We start from the raw sequence: 20367 nt of genomic DNA, 5'->3' as shown, positions 1-20367 counted from the left end.
TGCTCCGCAGGATCTTCAAGTGGATTCCAACAGGAACCAGAAAGACAGTGACCCAAGCCCTCGTCAGTAGCAGACTTGACTACGGCAACGCACTCTACACAGGCATCCCAACGAAGGACATCAAACGACTCCAACGTATCCAGAACGCATCCGCCCGCCTGATCCTCGACATACCCAGCCGATGTCACATCTCCCCCCACCTGAAGAACCTCCACTGGCTCCCCGTAGATAAGAGGATCACCTTCAAACTCCTCACCCACGCACATAAGGCACTACACAACACCGGACCCACCTACCTGAACACCAGACTCAACTTCTACGTGCCCTCACGTCAACTACGCTCTGCCAACCTTGCCCTCGTCATCGTCCCCCGAATCCAGCGCAAGACCTCTGGCGGCAGATCCTTCTCCTTCCTCGCCGCCAAGACCTGGAACTCTCTCCCCACCTCACTACGCCAGACCCAGGACCTCCTCACCTTCAGGAGACTCCTCAAAACATGGCTCTTCGAACGATAGCAGCACCCCCCCTCACCACCCCCCCCAGCACCTCGAAACCCTAACGGGTACATAGCGCGCTTTATAAATTCAGTGATTGATTGATTGATTGATTGCAAACAATGTAGAACACAATAGAATGCAATAGGGAGAAATAGGTCTAGGGGCAACAAAAACCATATACTCCACAAGTGGAATGCGAACCATGAATGGACCCCAGGCCTAGTGTGGTGTGTAGAGGGCCGCTGGGAGTGTCAGAACACACTAAGGGTGTCCAAGATACACCAACCCAAGACCCTGAAAAGTAGGAGTAAAGTTAGCCTACTACCCCATAAAGGCAGTAAAGTCGAGATAGGGGATTCTAAAAGGACAACAACTGACTGCAAAACACTGAAGACGGATTTCTGGACCTGAGGACCTGTAAAGGAAAGGGACCAAGTCCAAGATTAACGCAAGTGTCCGGGGGGGCAGGAGCCCACTAAACACCTGATGAAGGTTGTAGGAGGCTGGACTGGCTTGTAGTGAGTACCAAGGGGTACTTGCACCTTGCACCAGGCCCAGTTATCCCTTATTAGTGTAGAGGGTGTCTAGCAGCTTAGGCTGATAGATAATGGTAGCTTAGCAGAGCAGCTTAGGCTGAACTAGGAGACGTGTGAAGCTACTACAGTACTGTAGGAAAGTACCATCTTGCCTGGCATGTTACCCCCATTCTTCACTGTATATATGTTGTTTTAGTTGTATGTGTCACTGGGACCCTGGTAACCCAGGGCCCCAGTGCTCATAAGTGTGCCTGAATGTGTTACCTGTGTAGTGACTAACTGTCTCACTGAGGCTCTGCTAATCAGAACCTCAGTGGTTATGCTCTCTCATTGCTTTCTAAATTGTCACTGACAGGCTAGTGACCATTTTTACCTATTTACATTGGCTTACTGGAACACCCTTATAATTCCCTAGTATATGGTACTGAGGTACCCAGAGTATTGGGGTTCCAGGAGATCCCTATGGGCTGCAGCATTTCTTTTGCCACCCATAGGGAGCTCTGACAATTCTTACACAGGCCTGCCACTGCAGCCTGAGTGAAATAACGTCCACGTTATTTCACAGCCATTTTACACTGCACTTAAGTAACTTATAAGTCACCTATATGTCTAACCTTTACCTGGTAAAGGTTGGGTGCAAAGTTACTTAGTGTGAGGGCACCCTGGCACTAGCCAAGGTGCCCCCACATTGTTCAGAGCCAATTCCCTGAACTTTGTGAGTGCGGGGACACCATTACACGCGTGCACTACATATAAGTCACTACCTATATGTAGCTTCACCATGGTAACTCCGAATATGGCCATGTAACATGTCTATGATCATGGAATTGCCCCCTCTATGCCATCCTGGCATTGTTGGTACAATTCCATGATCCCAGTGGTCTGTAGCACAGACCCTGGTACTGCCAAACTGCCCTTCCTGGGGTTTCACTGCAGCTGCTGCTGCTGCCAACCCCTCAGACAGGCATCTGCCCTCCTGGGGTCCAGCCAGGCCTGGCCCAGGATGGCAGAACAAAGAACTTCCTCTGAGAGAGGGTGTAACACCCTCTCCCTTTGGAAAATGGTGTGAAGGCAGGGGAGGAGTAGCCTCCCCCAGCCTCTGGAAATGCTTTGTTGGGCACAGATGTGCCCAATTCTGCATAAGCCAGTCTACACCGGTTCAGGGACCCCTTAGCCCCTGCTCTGGTGCGAAACTGGACAAAGGAAAGGGGAGTGACCACTCCCCTGACCTGCACCTCCCCTGGGAGGTGTCCAGAGCTCCTCCAGTGTGCTCCAGACCTCTGCCATCTTGGAAACAGAGGTGCTGCTGGCACACTGGACTGCTCTGAGTGGCCAGTGCCACCAGGTGACGTCAGAGACTCCTTGTGATAGGCTCCTTCAGGTGTTAGTAGCCTTTCCTCTCTCCTAGGTAGCCAAACCCTCTTTTCTGGCTATTTAGGGTCTCTGTCTCTGGGGAAACTTTAGATAACGAATGCATGAGCTCAGCCGAGTTCCTCTGCATCTCCCTCTTCACCTTCTGATAAGGAATCGACGCTGACCGCGCTGGAAGCCTGCAAACCTGCAACATAGTAGCAAAGACAACTACTGCAACTCTGTAACGCTGATCCTGCCGCCTTCTCGACTGTTTTCCTGCTTGTGCATGCTGTGGGGGTAGTCTGCCTCCTCTCTGCACCAGAAGCTCCGAAGAAATCTCCCGTGGGTCGACGGAATCGTCCCCCTGCAACCGCAGGCACCAAAAAGCTGCATTACCGGTCCCTTGGGTCTCCTCTCAGCACGACGAGCGAGGTCCCTCGAATCCAGCGATGCTGTCCAAGTGACCCGCACAGTCCAGTGACTCTTCAGCCCAAGTTTGGTGGAGGTAAGTCCTTGCCTCACCTCGCTGGGCTGCATTGCTGGGAACAGCAACTTTGCAAGCTACTCCGGCCCCTGTGCACTTCCGGCGGAAATCCTTCGTGCACAGCCAAGCCAGGGTCCACGGCACTCTAACCTGCATTGCACGACTTTCTAAGTTGGTCTCCGGCGACGTGGGACTCCTTTGTGCAACTTCGGCGAGCACTGTTTCACGCATCCTCGTAGTGCCTGTTTCTGGCACTTCTCCAGGTGCTACCTGCTTCAGTGAGGGCTCTTTGTCTTGCTCGACGTACCCTCTCTCTGCAGGTCGAATTTGCGACCTCCTGGTCCCTCCTAGGCCCCAGCAGCGTCCAAAAGCGCCAAACGCACGATTTGCGTGTAGCAAGGCTTGTTGGCGTCCTTCCGGCGGGAAAACACTTTAGCACGAATCTACAAGGCGAGAGGGATCCGTCCACCAAAGGGGAAGTCTCTAGCCCTTTTCGTTCCTGCAGAAACATCAGCTTCTTCTGTCCAGTCGAAGCTTCTTTGCACCCGCAGCTGGCATTTCCTGGGCATCTGCCCATCTCCGACGTGCTTGTGACTTTTGGACTTGGTCCCCTTGTTCCACAGGTACCCTAGATTGGAAATCCACAGTTGTTGCATTGCTGGTTTGTGTCTTTCCTGCATTATTCCTCTAACACGACTCTTTTGTCCTTAGGGGAACTTTAGTGCACTTTGCACTCACTTTTCAGGGTCTTGGGGAGGGTTATTTTTCTAACTCTCACTATTTTCTAATAGTCCCAGCGACCCTCTACAAGGTCACATAGGTTTGGGGTCCATTCGTGGTTCGCATTCCACTTTTGAAGTATATGGTTTGTGTAGCCCCTATCCCTATGTTTCCCCATTGCATCCTATTGTAACTATACATTGTTTGCACTGTTTTCTAAGACTATACTGCACATTTTTGCTATTGTGTATATATATCTTGTGTATATTTCCTATCCTCTCACTGAGGGTACACTCTAAGATACTTTGGCATATTGTCATAAAAATAAAGTACCTTTATTTTTAGTATAACTGTGTATTGTGTTTTCTTATGATATTGTGCATATGACACTAAGTGGTACTGTAGTAGCTTCACACGTCTCCTAGTTCAGCCTAAGCTGCTCTGCTAAGCTACCATTATCTATCAGCCTAAGCTGCTAGACACCCTATACACTAATAAGGGATAACTGGGCCTGGTGCAAGGTGCAAGTACCCCTTGGTACTCACTACAAGCCAGTCCAGCCTCCTACATTGGTTGTGCAGTGGTGGGATAAGTGCTTGAGACTACTTACCACTCTTGTCATTGTACTTTTCATAAGAGAAAAATATACAAAACAAGGTCAGTGTATATACACATAGCCAAAAAGTTTTGCATTTCCTCTTTTCACTCTTTTCTAAGTGCTGAAAAGTACTTCTAAACTTTCAAAAAGTTCTTAAAAGTTTAAAAAGTTTTTTTCTGTCTTTCCAAAAAGTTCTGAAAACTTTTTTCTCTTTGTCTATCACTTTAACTCTCTCTAAAAATGTCTGGCACAGGCCAAAATGTTGAACTGTCCAAACTTGCATATGATCACCTTAGCTGGAAAGGAGCAAGGAGTCTCTGCATAGAGAGAGGTTTGAGTGTAGGGAAGAATCCTTCCTTAGAACTGTTAATTAACATGCTTAGAGTACAGGATAAGGCCATAAGTGCCCAATCTGGTGAAAAAGCAGCTAATGGTTCTCAATCTGATCCAGGGACTCCCCCAGGAAAAGGTTCAGGAAAGAAACTTCTCAGCCTGCCCATTACTAGACAGTCTAGCATAGTTGGTACAGAGGTTGAATCACACCATACTGGTGGTGTGCTCTCACATTATACTGTTAGCCAAGCTGTTAGGGTGCCCTCTGTAAGGGACAGGTCTCCTTCTGTTCATTCCCATCATACCTCTGTATCTAGAAATGTCCCTCCCACCCACCCTGATGACAGATTGTTAGAAAGGGAGCTCAATAGATTGAGAGTGGAACAAACCAGACTGAAGCTCAAGAAGCAACAGCTGGATTTGGATAGACAGTCTTTAGAAGTAGAGAGGGAAAGACAGAAGTTGGGTTTAGAAACCCATGGTGGCAGCAGCAGTATTCCCCATAGTCATCCTGCAAAAGAGCATGATTCCAGGAATCTGCACAAGATAGTTCCCCCTTACAAGGAGGGGGATGACATTAACAAGTGGTTTGCTGCACTTGAGAGGGCCTGTGCTGTACAGGATGTCCCTCAAAAGCAGTGGGCTGCTATCCTATGGCTATCATTTACTGGAAAAGGTAGGGATAGGCTCCTTACTGTAAAAGAAAATGATGCTAATAATTTCCAAGTTCTTAAGAATGCACTCCTGGATGGTTATGGCTTAACCACTGAAATGTACAGGATAAAGTTCAGAGAGACCAAAAAGAAGTCTTCACAAGACTGGGTTGATTTCATTGACCAGGCAGTGAAGGCCTTGGAGGGGTGGTTACATGGCAGTAAAGTTACTGATTATGACAGCCTGTATAACTTAATCCTGAGAGAGCGTATTCTTAATAATTGTGTGTCTGATTTGTTGCACCAGTACTTGGTGGACTCTGATCTGACCTCTCCCCAAGAATTGGGAAAGAAGGCAGACAAATGGGTCAGAACAAGAGTGAACAGAAAAGTTCATACAGGGGGTGACAAAGATGGCAACAAAAAGAAGGATGGTAAGTCTTCTGACAAGGGTGGGGACAAATCTAAAAATGAGTCTTCATCAGGCCCACAAAAACACTCTGGTGGGGGTGGTGGGTCCAAATCCTCCTTTAATCAGAACAAGGAAAAGAAACCATGGTGCTATTTATGTAAAATAAAAGGCCATTGGACAACAGATCCCAGTTGTCCAAAGAAAGGCACCACAGCTCATACCACTACAACCCCTACTGCTACACCTAGTGTCCCTACTAATAGCAGTGGTGGTGGGAGCAAACCTACTAATAGCCAACCCAAGGGAGTAGCTGGGCTCACTTTTGGTAATTTAGTTGGGGTTGGTCTGATTAGGGAGACCACAGAGGCTACTTTAGTCTCTGAAGGGGCTATTGATTTAGCCACTTTGGTTGCTTGCCCCCATAACTTGGAGAAGTACAAGCAACTAACCCTAATAAATGGTGTTGAGGTCCAGGCCTACATGGACACAGGTGCCAGTGTCACAATGGTGATTGAGAAACTGGTGCACCCTGAACAACACATACTTGGACACCAGTACCAAGTAACCGATGCTCACAACATAACACAAAGCCACCCCATGGCTGTTGTAAATCTCAACTGGGGGGGGGTAACTGGTCCAAAGAAAGTTGTGGTAGCTTCAGATTTACCTGTAGACTGTCTATTAGGGAATGATTTGGAGACATCAGCTTGGTCAGATGTGGAGTTGGAGGCCCATGCAGCAATGCTGGGCATTCCAGGGCATATTTTTGCTTTGACAAGGGCTCATGCCAAAGAGCAAAAAGGACAGGGAAGCTTGGATCCTGGAACAATGGACCAAGTGCTCCCTAAAGCTAGGGCTAGTAGAAGCAAACCACTTCCTACTATCCCTCCCTCTACAGTGGATTCTACTTCTAAGGAAGAAGAATTCCCTCCCTGTGCAGAACCTACACCAGAGGAGCTGGAAGCAGACACTGCTGAGCTTTTGGGTGAAGGGGGGCCTGCCAGAGAGGAGCTGAGTGTGGCACAACAAACCTGTCCCACATTAGAGGGTCTCAGACAGCAAGCTGTCAAACAGGCTAATGGGGATGTCAGTGACTCTCACAGAGTTTACTGAGAGGACAACCTCTTGTACACTGAGCATAGGGATCCTAAACCTGGAGCTGCCAGGAGATTAGTGATTCCTCAGGAGTACAGAAAGTTCCTCCTAACACTGGCACATGACATTCCCTTAGCTGGGCACCTGGGTCAAATCAAAACTTGGGACAGATTGGTACCATTGTTTCATTGGCCTAGGATGTCTGAGGACACAAAGGAATTTTGTAAGTCCTGTGAAACCTGTCATGCCAGTGGCAAAACAGGTGGCACTCCAAAGGCACCCCTTATCCCACTGCCTGTGGTTGGGGTTCCCTTTGAAAGGGTAGGGGTTGACATAGTTGGCCCCCTTGACCCTCCTACTGCTTCAGGCAATAGGTTTATCTTAGTGGTAGTGGACCATGCCACAAGATATCCTGAAGCTATTCCTTTAAGGACCACTACAGCTCCTGCAGTGGCAAAGGCCCTCCTGGGAATATTTTCCAGGGTGGGCTTCCCAAAGGAAGTGGTATCAGACAGGGGAAGCAATTTCATGTCTGCATACTTAAAGGCCATGTGGAAGGAGTGTGGTGTAACTTACAAGTTCACAACACCCTATCATCCACAAACAAATGGACTGGTGGAGAGATTTAATAAAACTCTCAAAGGCATGATTATGGGTCTCCCTGAAAAACTCCGCAGGAGATGGGATATCCTTCTACCATGCCTCCTTTTTGCCTACAGGGAGGTACCCCAGAAAGGAGTGGGCTTCAGCCCCTTTGAACTTCTTTTTGGACACCCTGTTAGGGGTCCACTCACACTTGTGAAGGAGGGTTGGGAACAACCTTTAAAAGCTCCTAAGCAGGATATTGTGGATTATGTACTTGGCCTCAGATCAAGGATGGCTGAGTACATGAAAAAGGCCAGTAAAAACCTTCAGGCCAGCCAAGAGCTCCAGAAGCAATGGCATGATCAGAAGGCTGTTTTGGTTCAGTACCAACCAGGGCAGAAAGTGTGGGTCTTGGAGCCTGTGGCCCCAAGAGCACTCCAAGATAAATGGAGTGGACCCCACACAATTGTTGAACAGAAGGGTGAAGTCACCTACTTGGTTGACTTAGGCACTGCCAGGAGTCCCCTTAGGGTGCTCCATGTCAACCGCCTGAAACCCTACTATGACAGGGCTGATCTCACCCTGCTCATGGCAACAGATGAGGGACAGGAAGAAGACAGTGATCCTCTACCTGATCTCTTCTCTTCCACAGAACAAGATGCTCTTGTGGAAGGTGTAGTTTTGGCTGATTGTCTTACTGCTGAGCAGAAAGATAATTGAATAAATCTCCTAGGACAATTTTCAGAACTCTTCTCTACTGTGCCAGGCACCACTTCTTGGTGTGAGCACACTATAGATACTGGAGACAGTTTACCTGTCAAAAGTAAGATCTATAGGCAGCCTGACCATGTCAGGGACTGCATAAAGCAAGAAGTTCAGAAAATGTTGGAACTAGGAGTGGTTGAGCACTCTGACAGTCCATGGGCTTCTCCTGTGGTACTGGTACCAAATCCCAATTCTAAAGATGGAAAGAAAGAAATGAGGTTTTGTGTAGACTATAGAGGTCTCAACTTGGTAACCAAAACTGATGCTCACCCTATACCCAGGGCAGATGAGCTCATAGATACACTGGCATCTGCCAAGTATCTAAGCACTTTTGATTTGACTGCAGGGTATTGGCAGATCAAATTGTCAGAAGATGCTAAACCTAAGACTGCATTTTCTACCATTGGAGGACATTACCAGTTTACTGTAATGCCTTTTGGTTTGAAAAATGCACCTGCCACTTTTCAGAGGTTGGTGAACACAGTCCTGCAAGGGCTGGAAGCTTTCAGTGCAGCATATTTGGATGATATAGCTGTATTTAGCTCCAGCTGGGATGATCACCTGGTCCACCTATGGAAAGTTTTGGAGGCCCTGCAAAAGGCAGGCCTCACTATCAAGGCTTCAAAGTGCCAGATAGGGCAGGGTAAGGTGGTTTATCTGGGACACCTTGTTGGTGGGGAACAGATTGCACCACTTCAGGGGAAAATCCAAACAATTATTGATTGGGTTCCCCCTACCACTCAGACTCAGGTGAGAGCCTTCCTAGGCCTCACTGGGTATTACAGGAGGTTCATTAAGAACTATGGCTCCATTGCAGCCCCTCTTAATGACCTCACATCCAAGAAAATGCCTAAAAAGGTATTGTGGACAGCAAGCTGTCAGAAAGCTTTTGAGGAGCTGAAGCAGGCCATGTGCTCTGCACCTGTCCTGAAAATCCCTTGTTACTCTAAAAAATTCTATGTCCAAACTGATGCATCTGAATTAGGAGTAGGGGCAGTCCTATCACACTTAATTCTGAGGGCCAGGATCAACCTGTTGCTTTTATTAGTAGGAGGTTGACCCCTAGAGAAAAGCGTTGGTCTGCCATTGAGAGGGAGGCCTTTGCTGTGGTCTGGGCTCTGAAGAAGTTAAGGCCATACCTGTTTGGCACTCACTTCATTGTTCAGACAGACCACAAACCTCTACTTTGGCTAAAACAAATGAAAGGTGAAAACCCTAAATTGTTGAGGTGGTCCATATCCCTACAGGGAATGGACTATACAGTGGAACATAGACCTGGGAGTAGCCACTCCAATGCAGATGGACTCTCCAGATATTTCCACTTAGACAATGAAGACTCATCAGGTCATGGCTAGTCTTATTGTCCTTCATTTGGAGGGAGGGTTGTGTAGGAAAGTGCCATCTTGCCTGGCATGTTACCCCCATTCTTCACTGTATATATGTTGTTTTAGTTGTATGTGTCACTGGGACCCTGGTAACCCAGGGCCCCAGTGCTCATAAGTGTGCCTGAATGTGTTACCTGTGTAGTGACTAACTGTCTCACTGAGGCTCTGCTAATCAGAACCTCAGTGGTTATGCTCTCTCATTGCTTTCTAAATTGTCACTGACAGGCTAGTGACCATTTTTACCAATTTACATTGGCTTACTGGAACACCCTTATAATTCCCTAGTATATGGTACTGAGGTACCCAGGGTATTGGGGTTCCAGGAGATCCCTATGGGCTGCAGCATTTCTTTTGCCACCCATAGGGAGCTCTGACAATTCTTACACAGGCCTGCCACTGCAGCCTGAGTGAAATAACGTCCACGTTATTTCACAGCCATTTTACACTGCACTTAAGTAACTTATAAGTCACCTATATGTCTAACCTTTACCTGGTAAAGGTTGGGTGCAAAGTTACTTAGTGTGAGGGCACCCTGGCACTAGCCAAGGTGCCCCCACATTGTTCAGAGCCAATTCCCTGAACTTTGTGAGTGCGGGGACACCATTACACGCGTGCACTACATATAAGTCACTACCTATATGTAGCTTCACCATGGTAATTCCGAATATGGCCATGTAACATGTCTATGATCATGGAATTGCCCCCTCTATGCCATCCTGGCATTGTTGGTACAATTCCATGATCCCAGTGGTCTGTAGCACAGACCCTGGTACTGCCAAACTGCCCTTCCTGGGGTTTCACTGCAGCTGCTGCTGCTGCCAACCCCTCAGACAGGCATCTGCCCTCCTGGGGTCCAGCCAGGCCTGGCCCAGGATGGCAGAACAAAGAACTTCCTCTGAGAGAGGGTGTGAAACCCTCTCCCTTTGGAAAATGGTGTGAAGGCAGGGGAGGAGTAGCCTCCCCCAGCCTCTGGAAATGCTTTGTTGGGCACAGATGTGCCCAATTCTGCATAAGCCAGTCTACACCGGTTCAGGGACCCCTTAGCCCCTGCTCTGGCACGAAACTGGACAAAGGAAAGGGGAGTGACCACTCCCCTGACCTGCACCTCCCCTGGGAGGTGTCCAGAGCTCCTCCAGTGTACTCCAGACCTCTGCCATCTTGGAAACAGAGGTGCTGCTGGCACACTGGACTGCCCTGAGTGGCCAGTGCCACCAGGTGACGTCAGAGACTCCTGCTGATAGGCTCCTTCAGGTGTTAGTAGCCTTTCCTCTCTCCTAGGTAGCCAAACCCTCTTTTCTGGCTATTTAGGGTCTCTGTCTCTGGGGAAACTTTAGATAACGAATGCATGAGCTCAGCCGAGTTCCTCTGCATCTCCCTCTTCACCTTCTGATAAGGAATCGACCGCTGACCGCGCTGGAAGCCTGCAAACCTGCAACATAGTAGCAAAGACGACTACTGCAACTCTGTAACGCTGATCCTGCCGCCTTCTCGACTGTTTTCCTGCTTGTGCATGCTGTGGGGGTAGTCTGCCTCCTCTCTGCACCAGAAGCTCCGAAGAAATCTCCCGTGGGTCGACGGAATCGTCCCCCTGCAACCGCAGGCACCAAAAAGCTGCATTACCGGTCCCTTGGGTCTCCTCTCAGCACGACGAGCGAGGTCCCTCGAATCCAGCGACGCTGTCCAAGTGACCCCCACAGTCCAGTGACTCTTCAGCCCAAGTTTGGTGGAGGTAAGTCCTTGCCTCACCTCGCTGGGCTGCATTGCTGGGAACCGCAACTTTGCAAGCTACTCCGGCCCCTGTGCACTTCCGGCAGAAATCCTTCGTGCACAGCCAAGCCTGGGTCCACGGCACTCTAACCTGCATTGCACGACTTTCTAAGTTGGTCTCCGGCGACGTGGGACTCCTTTGTGCAACTTTGGCGAGCACCATTTCACGCATCCTCGTAGTGCCAGTTTCTGGCACTTCTCCGGGTGCTACCTGCTTCAATGAGGGCTCTTTGTCTTGCTCGACGTCCCCTCTCTCTGCAGGTCCAATTTGCGACCTCCTGGTCCCTCCTAGGCCCCAGCAGCGTCCAAAACCGCCAAACGCACGATTTGCATGTAGCAAGGCTGGTTGGCGTCCTTCCGGCGGGAAAACACTTCTGCACGACTCTCCAAGGCGAGAGGGATCCGTCCACCAAAGGGGAAGTCTCTAGCCCTTTTCGTTCCTGCAGAAACCTCAGCTTCTTCTGTCCAGTCGAAGCTTCTTTGCACCCGCAGCTGGCATTTCCTGGGCATCTGCCCATCTCCGACGTGCTTGTGACTTTTGGACTTGGTCCCCTTGTTCCACAGGTACCCTAGATTGGAAATCCACAGTTGTTGCATTGCTGGTTTGTGTCTTTCCTGCATTATTCCTCTAACACGACTCTTTTGTCCTTAGGGGAACTTTAGTGCACTTTGCACTCACTTTTCAGGGCCTTGGGGAGGGTTATTTTTCTAACTCTCACTATTTTCTAATAGTCCCAGCGACCCTCTACAAGGTCACATAGGTTTGGGGTCCATTCGTGGTTCGCATTCCACTTTTGGATTATATGGTTTGTGTAGCCCCTATCCCTATGTTTCCCCATTGCATCCTATTGTAACTATACATTGTTTGCACTGTTTTCTAAGACTATACTGCACATTTTTGCTATTGTGTATATATATCTTGTGTATATTTCCTATCCTCTCACTGAGGGTACACTCTAAGATACTTTGGCATATTGTCATAAAAATAAAGTACCTTTATTTTTAGTATAACTGTGTATTGTGTTTTCTTATGATATTGTGCATTTGACACTAAGTGGTACTGTAGTAGCTTCACACGTCTCCTAGTTCAGCCTAAGCTGCTCTGCTAAGCTACCATTATCTATCAGCCTAAGCTGCTAGACACCCTATACACTAATAAGGGATAACTGGGCCTGGTGCAAAGTGCAAGTACCCCTTGGTACTCACTACAAGCCAGTCCAGCCTCCTACATTGGTTGTGCAGTGGTGGGATAAGTGCTTGAGACTACTTACCACTCTTGTCATTGTACTTTTCATAAGAGAAAAATATACAAAACAAGGTCAGTGTATATACACATAGCCAAAAAGTTTTGCATTTCCTCTTTTCACTCTTTTCTAAGTGCTGAAAAGTACTTCTAAACTTTCAAAAAGTTCTTAAAAGTTTAAAAAGTTTTTTTCTGTCTTTCCAAAAAGTTCTGAAAACTTTTTTCTCTTTGTCTATCACTTTAACTCTCTCTAAAAATGTCTGACACAGGCCAAAATGTTGAACTGTCCAAACTTGCATATGATCACCTTAGCTGGAAAGGAGCAAGGAGTCTCTGCATAGAGAGAGGTTTGAGTGTAGGGAAGAATCCTTCCTTAGAACTGTTAATTAACATGCTTAGAGTACAGGATAAGGCCATAAGTGCCCAATCTGGTGAAAAAGCAGCTAATGGTTCTCAATCTGATCCAGGGACTCCCCCAGGAAAAGGTTCAGGAAAGAAACTTCTCAGCCTGCCCATTACTAGTCAGTCTAGCATAGTTGGTACAGAGGTTGAATCACACCATACTGGTGGTGTGCTCTCACATTATACTGTTAGCCAAGCTGTTAGGGTGCCCTCTGTAAGGGACAGGTCTCCTTCTGTTCATTCCCATCATACCTCTGTATCTAGAAATGTCCCTCCCACCCACCCTGATGACAGATTGTTAGAAAGGGAGCTCAATAGATTGAGAGTGGAACAAACCAGACTGAAGCTCAAGAAGCAACAGCTGGATTTGGATAGACAGTCTTTAGAAGTAGAGAGGGAAAGACAGAAGTTGGGTTTAGAAACCCATGGTGGCAGCATCAGTATTCCCCATAGTCATCCTGCAAAAGAGCATGATTCCAGGAATCTGCACAAGATAGTTCCCCCTTACAAGGAGGGGGATGACATTAACAAGTGGTTTGCTGCACTTGAGAGGGCCTGTGCTGTACAGGATGTCCCTGAAAAGCAGTGGGCTGCTATCCTATGGCTATCATTTACTGGAAAAGGTAGGGATAGGCTCCTTACTGTAAAAGAAAATGATGCTAATAATTTCCAAGTTCTTAAGAATGCACTCCTGGATGGTTATGGCTTAACCACTGAACAGTACAGGATAAAGTTCAGAGAGACCAAAAAGGAGTCTTCACAAGACTGGGTTGATTTCATTGACCAGGCAGTGAAGGCCTTGGAGGGGTGGTTACATGGCAGTAAAGTTACTGATTATGACAGCCTGTATAACTTAATCCTGAGAGAGCATATTCTTAATAATTGTGTGTCTGATTTGTTGCACCAGTACTTGGTGGACTCTGATCTGACCTCTCCCCAAGAATTGGGAAAGAAGGCAGACAAATGGGTCAGAACAAGAGTGAACAGAAAAGTTCATACAGGGGGTGACAAAGATGGCAACAAAAAGAAGGATGGTAAGTCTTCTGACAAGGGTGGGGACAAATCTAAAAATGAGTCTTCATCAGGCCCACAAAAACACTCTGGTGGGGGTGGTGGGTCCAAATCCTCCTTTAATCAGAACAAGGAAAAGAAACCATGGTGCTATTTATGTAAAATAAAAGGCCATTGGACAACAGATCCCAGTTGTCCAAAGAAAGGCACCACAGCTCCTACCACTACAACCCCTACTGCTACACCTAGTGTCCCTACTAATAGCAGTGGTGGTGGGAGCAAACCTACTAATAGCCAATCCAAGGGAGTAGCTGGGCTCACTTTTGGTAATTTAGTTGGGGTTGGTCTGATTAGGGAGACCACAGAGGCTACTTTAGTCTCTGAAGGGGCTATTGATTTAGCCACTTTGGTTGCTTGCCCCCATAACTTGGAGAAGTACAAGCAACTAACCCTAATAAATGGTGTTGAGGTCCAGGCCTACAGGGACACAGGTGCCAGTGTCACAATGGTGATTGAGAAACTGGTGCACCCTGAACAACACATACTTGGACACCAGTACCAAGTAACCGATGCTCACAACATAACACAAAGCCACCCCATGGCTGTTGTAAATCTCAACTGGGGGGGGGTAACTGGTCCAAAGAAAGTTGTGGTAGCTTCAGATTTACCTGTAGACTGTCTATTAGGGAATGATTTGGAGACATCAGCTTGGTCAGATGTGGAGTTGGAGGCCCATGCAGCAATGCTGGGCATTCCAGGGCATATTTTTGCTTTGACAAGGGCTCAGGCCAAAAAGCAAAAAGGACAGGGAAGCTTGGATCCTGGAACAATGGACCAAGTGCTCCCTAAAGCTAGGGCTAGTAGAAGCAAACCACTTCCTACTATCCCTCCCTCTACAGTGGATTCTACTTCTAAGGAAGAAGAATTCCCTCCCTGTGCAGAACCTACACCAGAGGAGCTGGAAGCAGACACTGCTGAGCTTTTGGGTGAAGGGGGGCCTGCCAGAGAGGAGCTGAGTGTGGCACAGCAAACCTGTCCCACATTAGAGGGTCTCAGACAGCAAGCTGTCAAACAGGCTAATGGGGATGTCAGTGACTCTCACAGAGTTTACTGGGAGGACAACCTCTTGTACACTGAGCATAGGGATCCTAAACCTGGAGCTGCCAGGAGATTAGTGATTCCTCAGGAGTACAGAAAGTTCCTCCTAACACTGGCACATGACATTCCCTTAGCTGGGCACCTGGGTCAAATCAAAACTTGGGACAGATTGGTACCATTGTTTCATTGGCCTAGGATGTCTGAGGACACAAAGGGATTTTGTAAGTCCTGTGAAACCTGTCAAGCCAGTGGCAAAACAGGTGGCACTCCAAAGGCACCCCTTATCCCACTGCCTGTGGTTGGGGTTCCCTTTGAAATGGTAGGGGTTGACATAGTTGGCCCCCTTGACCCTCCTACTGCTTCAGGCAATAGGTTTATCTTAGTGGTAGTGGACCATGCCACAAGATATCCTGAAGCTATTCCTTTAAGGACCACTACAGCTCCTGCAGTGGCAAAGGCCCTCCTGGGAATATTTTCCAGGGTGGGCTTCCCAAAGGAAGTGGTATCAGACAGGGGAAGCAATTTCATGTCTGCATACTTAAAGGCCATGTGGAAGGAGTGTGGTGTAACTTACAAGTTCACAACACCCTATCATCCACAAACAAATGGACTGGTGGAGAGATTTAATAAAACTCTCAAAGGCATGATTATGGGTCTCCCTGAAAAACTCCGCAGGAGATGGGATATCCTTCTACCATGCCTCCTTTTTGCCTACAGGGAGGTACCCCAGAAAGGAGTGGGCTTCAGCCCCTTTGAACTTCTTTTTGGACACCCTGTTAGGGGTCCACTCACACTTGTGAAGGAGGGTTGGGAACAACTTTTAAAAGCTCCTAAGCAGGATATTGTGGATTATGTACTTGGCCTCAGATCAAGGATGGCTGAGTACATGAAAAAGGCCAGTAAAAACCTTCAGGCCAGCCAAGAGCTCCAGAAGCAATGGCATGATCAGAAGGCTGTTTTGGTTCAGTACCAACCAGGGCAGAAAGTGTGGGTCTTGGAGCCTGTGGCCCCAAGAGCACTCCAAGATAAATGGAGTGGACCCCACACAATTGTTGAACAGAAGGGTGAAGTCACCTACTTGGTTGACTTAGGCACTGCCAGGAGTCCCCTTAGGGTGCTCCATGTCAACCGCCTGAAACCCTACTATGACAGGGCTGATCTCACCCTGCTCATGGCAACAGATGAGGGACAGGAAGAAGACAGTGATCCTCTACCTGATCTCTTCTCTTCCACAGAACAAGATGCTCTTGTGGAAGGTGTAGTTTTGGCTGATTGTCTTACTGCTGAGCAGAAAGATAATTGCATAAATCTCCTAGGACAATTTTCAGAACTCTTCTCTACTGTGCCAGGCACCACTTCTTGGTGTGAGCACACTATAGATACTGGAGACAGTTTACCTGTCAAAAGTAAGATCTATAGGCAGCCTGACCATGTCAGGGACTGCATAAAGCAAGAAGTTCAGAAAATGTTGGAACTAGGAGTCGTTGAGCACTCTGACAGTCCATGGGCTTCTCCTGTGGTACTGGTACCAAAACCCAATTCTAAAGATGGAAAGAAAGAAATGAGGTTTTGTGTAGACTATAGAGGTCTCAACTTGGTAACCAAAACTGATGCTCACCCTATACCCAGGGCAGATGAGCTCATAGATACACTGGCATCTGCCAAGTATCTAAGCACTTTTGATTTGACTGCAGGGTATTGGCAGATCAAATTGTCAGAAGATGCTAAACCTAAGACTGCATTTTCTACCATTGGAGGACATTACCAGTTTACTGTAATGCCTTTTGGTTTGAAAAATGCACCTGCCACTTTTCAGAGGTTGGTGAACACAGTCCTGCAAGGGCTGGAAGCTTTCAGTGCAGCATATTTGGATGATATAGCTGTATTTAGCTCCAGCTGGGATGATCACCTGGTCCACCTATGGAAAGTTTTGGAGGCCCTGCAAAAGGCAGGCCTCACTATCAAGGCTTCAAAGTGCCAGATAGGGCAGGGTAAGGTGGTTTATCTGGGACACCTTGTTGGTGGGGAACAGATTGCACCACTTCAGGGGAAAATCCAAACAATTATTGATTGGGTTCCCCCTACCACTCAGACTCAGGTGAGAGCCTTCCTAGGCCTCACTGGGTATTACAGGAGGTTCATTAAGAACTATGGCTCCATTGCAGCCCCTCTTAATGACCTCACATCCAAGAAAATGCCTAAAAAGGTATTGTGGACAGCAAGCTGTCAGAAAGCTTTTGAGGAGCTGAAGCAGGCCATGTGCTCTGCACCTGTCCTGAAAATCCCTTGTTACTCTAAAAAATTCTATGTCCAAACTGATGCATCTGAATTAGGAGTAGGGGCAGTCCTATCACAACTTAATTCTGAGGGCCAGGATCAACCTGTTGCTTTTATTAGTAGGAGGTTGACCCCTAGAGAAAAGCGTTGGTCTGCCATTGAGAGGGAGGCCTTTGCTGTGGTCTGGGCTCTGAAGAAGTTGAGGCCATACCTGTTTGGCACTCACTTCATTGTTCAGACAGACCACAAACCTCTACTTTGGCTAAAACAAATGAAAGGTGAAAACCCTAAATTGTTGAGGTGGTCCATATCCCTACAGGGAAGGGACTATACAGTGGAACATAGACCTGGGAGTAGCCACTCCAATGCAGATGGACTCTCCAGATATTTCCACTTAGACAATGAAGACTCATCAGGTCATGGCTAGTCTTATTGTCCTTCATTTGGGGGGGGGGGTTGTGTAGGAAAGTACCATCTTGCCTGGCATGTTACCCCCATTCTTCACTGTATATATGTTGTTTTAGTTGTATGTGTCACTGGGACCCTGGTAACCCAGGGCCCCAGTGCTCATAAGTGTGCCTGAATGTGTTACCTGTGTAGTGACTGTAGGAAAGTACCATCTTGCCTGGCATGTTACCCCCATTTTTCACTGTATATATGTTGTTTTAGTTGTATGTGTCACTGGGACCCTGGTAACCCAGGGCCCCAGTGCTCATAAGTGTGCCTGTATGTGTTACCTGTGTAGTGACTAACTGTCTCACTGAGGCTCTGCTAATCAGAACCTCAGTGGTTATGCTCTCTCATTTCTTTCCAAATTGTCACTGACAGGCTAGTGACCATTTTTACCAATTTACATTGGCTTACTGGAACACCCTTATAATCCCCTAGTATATGGTACTGAGGTACCCAGGGTATTGGGGTTCCAGGAGATCCCTATGGGCTGCAGCATTTCTTTTGCCACCCATAGGGAGCTCTAACAATTCTTACACAGGCCTGCCACTGCAGCCTGAGTGAAATAACGTCCACGTTATTTCACAGCCATTTTACACTGCACTTAAGTAACTTATAAGTCACCTATATGTCTAACCTTTACCTGGTAAAGGTTAGGTGCAAAGTTACTTAGTGTGAGGGCACCCTGGCACTAGCCAAGGTGCCCCCACATTGTTCAGAGCCAATTCACTGAACTTTGTGAGTGCGGGGACACCATTACACGCGTGCACTACATATAGGTCCCTACCTATATGTAGCTTCACCATGGTAACTCCGAATATGGCCATGTAACATGTCTATGATCATGGAATTGCCCCCTCTATGCCATCCTGGCATTGTTGGTACAATTCCATGATCCCAGTGGTCTGTAGCACAGACCCTGGTACTGCCAGACTGCCCTTCCTGGGGTTTCTCTGCAGCTGCTGCTGCTGCCAACCCCTCAGACAGGCAGCTGCCCTCCTGGGGTCCAGCCAGGCCTGGCCCAGGATGGCAGAACAAAGAACTTCCTCTGAGAGAGGGTGTGACACCCTCTCCCTTTGGAAAATGGTGTGAAGGCAGGGGAGGAGTAGCCTCCCCCAGCCTCTGGAAATGCTTTGTTGGGCACAGAGGTGCCCAATTCTGCATAAGCCAGTCTACACCGGTTCAGGGACCCCTTAGCCCCTGCTCTGGCGCGAAACTGGACAAAGGAAAGGGGAGTGACCACTCCCCTGACCTGCACCTCCCCTGGGAGGTGTCCAGAGCTCCTCCAGTGTGCTCCAGACCTCTGCCATCTTGGAAACAGAGGTGCTGCTGGCACACTGGACTGCTCTGAGTGGCCAGTGCCACCAGGTGACGTCAGAGACTCCTTGTGATAGGCTCCTTCAGGTGTTAGTAGCCTTTCCTCTCTCCTAGGTAGCCAAACCCTCTTTTCTGGCTATTTAGGGTCTCTGTCTCTGGGGAAACTTTAGATAACGAATGCATGAGCTCAGCCGAGTTCCTCTGCATCTCCCTCTTCACCTTCTGATAAGGAATCGACCGCTGACCGCGCTGGAAGCCTGCAAACCTGCAACATAGTAGCAAAGACGACTACTGCAACTCTGTAACGCTGATCCTGCCGCCTTCTCGACTGTTTTCCTGCTTGTGCATGCTGTGGGGGTAGTCTGCCTCCTCTCTGCACCAGAAGCTCCGAAGAAATCTCCCGTGGGTCGACGGAATCTTCCCCCTGCAACCGCAGGCACCAAAAAGCTGCATCTCCGGTCCCTTGGGTCTCCTCTCAGCACGACGAGCGAGGTCCCTCGAATCCAGCGACACCGTCCAAGTGACCCCCACAGTCCAGTGACTCTTCAGCCCAAGTTTGGTGGAGGTAAGTCCTTGCCTCACCTCGCTGGGCTGCATTGCTGGGAACCGCGACTTTGCAAGCTTCTCCGGCCCCTGTGCACTTCCGGCGGAAATCCTTCGTGCACAGCCAAGCCTGGGTCCACGGCACTCTAACCTGCATTGCACGACTTTCTAAGTTGGTCTCCGGCGACGTGGGACTCCTTTGTGCAACTTCGGCGAGCACCGTTTCACGCATCCTCGTAGTGCCTGTTTCTGGCACTTCTCCGGGTGCTACCTGCTTCAGTGAGGGCTCTTTGTCTTGCTCGACGTCCCCTCTCTCTGCAGGTCCAATTTGCGACCTTCTGGTCCCTCCTGGGCCCCAGCAGCGTCCAAAAACGCCAAACGCACGATTTGCGTGTAGCAAGGCTTGTTGGCGTCCATCCGGCGGGAAAACACTTCTGCACGACTCTCCAAGGCGTGGGGGATCCATCCTCCAAAGGGGAAGTCTCTAGCCCTTGTCGTTCCTGCAGTATTCACAGTTCTTCAGCCTAGTAAGAGCTTCTTTGCACCAACCGCTGGCATTTCTTGGGCATCTGCCCATCTCCGAGCTGCTTGTGACTTTTGGACTTGGTCCCCTTGTTCCACAGGTACCTTCAGACAGGAATCCATCGTTGTTGCATTGCTGATTTGTGTTTTCCTTGCATTCTCCCTCTAACACGACTATTTTGTCCTTAGGGGAACTTTGGTGCACTTTGCACTCACTTTTCAGGGTCTTGGGGAGGGTTATTTTTCTAACTCTCACTATTTTCCAATAGTCCCAGCGACCCTCTACAAGGTCACATAGGTTTGGGGTCCATTCGTGGTTCG

The sequence above is a fragment of the Pleurodeles waltl genome, chromosome 4_1 (genome assembly GCF_031143425.1).
Source record: "Pleurodeles waltl isolate 20211129_DDA chromosome 4_1, aPleWal1.hap1.20221129, whole genome shotgun sequence".
Taxonomy (NCBI): domain Eukaryota; kingdom Metazoa; phylum Chordata; class Amphibia; order Caudata; family Salamandridae; genus Pleurodeles; species Pleurodeles waltl.
Note: the sequence above shows the minus strand (reverse complement) of the source record.